Below are 2,975 nucleotides of genomic sequence, written 5' to 3'. Positions count from 1 at the left end.
TAATCCAGAAGCTTGGAATACACAAGAAACAATTTGCATATCAAATGATGCCCAAGAAGAAGGAAGGAGAGGCCCCTGGTCCTGGAAAGGCTCAGTAAGCCGTATAGGGGAATACCAGGGGAGGGAAGTGGGAAGGGGTGGATTGGGGAACAGGGGGAGGGAAGAGGGCTTATGGGACTTTCGGGGAGGGGGGATCCAGGAAAAGGGAAATCATTTGAAATGTAAATAAAGAATATATAGAATGAAAAATTAAAAAAAAAACAACGAAAAAATGCCTTCCACTTCCAACTTGCTGTCTGCCAGCTGGTGGACATGCAGCAACATGTCTGGCTCCATGCCCACCATTGTGCCCACTTCCTGGAAGGCCACTGCTGCAGTTATTTTCCTTCATGGATTAGGAGATACTGGGCATAGATGGGCAGAAACCTTTGCAGGCATCAAAAGTTCCTATATCAAATGCATCTGTCCATGTGCGCATGTTATGCCAGTCATATTAGATATGAATATGGCTATCCCTTGTTGGTTTGATATCATTGGACTTTCACCAGATTCCCAGCAGAATATATCTGGAATTGAACAGAAACTGGCTGGTGTCACTGCACTCAGTAGCTGGCTTCCACTTCGGGTTTCATTCTCTCAGGGACCTATCAATAGTGCTAATCGAGATATTTCTGTTCTCCAGTGTCATGAAGATTGTGATCCTCTAGCATCCCTAATGTTTGGTTGAAAGACTAAAAGCATTGGTAAGTACAGTCAATGTAACCTTCTAAATCTATGAAGACATGATGCACAGCTCATGCCAGCAGGTAATGATGGATGTCAAGTACTTCATTGATAAGTTCCTACCTCCAATTGATTAATGTCACTAAGAAGCCTTGAGTAGAAGTTCACCAGCATCACAGGAGTAGAGTAAAAACCTTTTCCCATGACTGATGATAAAACTTCTAGTGTTTGCAGTGTTAAAATGTTTTACAAATACGTACCAATGATGAAGACGAAATGACGTCATCCTCATGGGAACTACATAATCCTTTTAAGTTTCTATGCCTATATTTGTATTTTACATTTCAGAATATACTAGGTTTACAGTAGGTAAGTAACTGTAAAACTAGTAAGTAAGTAGTAAGCAACTATCTTCTTTGTCTCAAATTAACCCAGCAAAATAAGATAACACAAGCAGAGTTTTATTACATCATTTGAAAATTACTAGCATGCTGTCTGAAAATTTGTTCAGGTCTAAAGACGCTGTTAAGATGTAAGTGACTACTTAGGTCTGTGAGTTAGACTATAGTTTTACTCCACAATGGTTTAGTCACTATACAGTGTTTAGTCACTCTATTTTTTTATGTTTGTATTCACATAGACATGACTGTAATACCTAAGAATCAGATGGTATTACATTATCCCTAATAGTAGGAATAATGCTTTTAATTGTCAAAAAGTAATACTGCTTCTTTCAATTAATGACCCTTTTATTGGGGGACTAGGCTTTTTCTCCTCATCTATGTAATTTTTCTCCTCAAGAAAAAAGAAGATTATTTTTGATTTTCCATAGAAAACTAATATTGCCTCTTTGTCAAAAAAAATCAGTATATATTATTTTGACATTTTGAAACACAGACATACAGTATTTCTAATATAGTTAATGTGAAAAGAAACCAAACATTATTTAAACTTATATATTTCAAATAACTGTTTGTTAGGCCAAGTTTAGGCTGTAGAGATATCAGAATCTTTAGTCCTGGTAATAATTCTGTGGTTTTATTTTTCTGTAAAAACTTCGAGGGTAAATAATATCTGGGCATATTTAGAAATACATGTGACTGGTTTTAAAATAATTTAACATTGTCTGTACATGTAATGCTTAAAACCAAATATTATTCAAGATTAGCAGTCAAACTTTTGTTTTATTTTTATCTAACATACTAATTTGATATTTTCATCTTCAGTAAAGGAGCTTTTGACAATGAGTCTCTTGTGCAAACATTAAAATAATAATCATTTGGTTAGAACCCATATTTATAACTGTTACCACACAGTTGAATATGTTGCAAAAATTATGGTTATTTATGAATAGTTGCTTTTCTTGATGTTTTCCAATCAACCAAGAAGAAGCATCGTTTATTATTATTATTATTATTCGATATATTCTTTATTTGCATTTCAAATGATTTCCCCTTTTCTGGCTCCCCACTCCCCGAAAGTCCCATAAGCCCTCTTCCCTACCCCTGTTCCCCCATCTACCCCTTTCCACTTCCCTGTTCTGGTATTCCCCTATACTGCTGCACTGAGTCTTTCCAGAACCAGGGGCCACTCCTCCATTCTTCTTGGACATCATTCAATATGTGGATTATGTCTTGAGTATTCAAAGTTTCTAGGCTAATATCCACTTATCAGTGAGTGCATACCATGACTGATCTTTTGAGACTGGGTTACCTCACTTAGTATGATGTTCTCCAGCTCCATCCATTTGTCTAATAATTTCATGAATTCATTGTTTCTAATGGTTGAATAGTACTCCATTGTGTAAATATACCCCATTTTTTTGTATCCATTCCTCCACTGAGGGACACCTGGGTTCTTTCCAGCTTCTGGCTACTACAAATAGGGCTGCTATAAACATAGTGGAGCATGTGTCCTTATTGCATGCCAGGGAATCCTCTGGGTATATATCCAGGAGTGGCATAGCAGGGTCCTCCGGAAGTGTCTTGCTCAGATTTCTGAGGAATCGCCAGACTGATTTCTAAAGTGGTTGCACCATCTTGCAATCCCACCAGCAGTGGAGGAGTATTCCTCTTTCTCCACATCTTCGCCAATACGTGCAGTCTCCTGATTTTTTGACCTTAGCCATTCTGACTGGTGTGAGGTGAAATCTTAGGGTTGTTTGATTTGAATTTCCCTAATGATTAATGATGTTGAACATTCCTTAAGGTGCTTCTCAGTCATCCAAAGTTATTCATGTGAAAATTCTTTGT

General features: G+C 37.3%; 1 pseudogene; it reads left to right on the top strand.

The window, feature by feature from the left end:
• Positions 1–271: 271 nt before the first annotated feature.
• On the top strand, positions 272–860 carry LOC127686454 (acyl-protein thioesterase 1-like; annotated as a pseudogene).
• The last annotated feature ends 2,115 nt before the right edge of the window (positions 861–2,975 follow it).

The sequence above is a fragment of the Apodemus sylvaticus genome, chromosome 5 (genome assembly GCF_947179515.1).
Source record: "Apodemus sylvaticus chromosome 5, mApoSyl1.1, whole genome shotgun sequence".
Classification (NCBI taxonomy): domain Eukaryota; kingdom Metazoa; phylum Chordata; class Mammalia; order Rodentia; family Muridae; genus Apodemus; species Apodemus sylvaticus.
The sequence above is the reverse complement of the archived record's forward strand: the minus strand, read 5'-3'. Positions and strand labels throughout refer to the sequence as shown.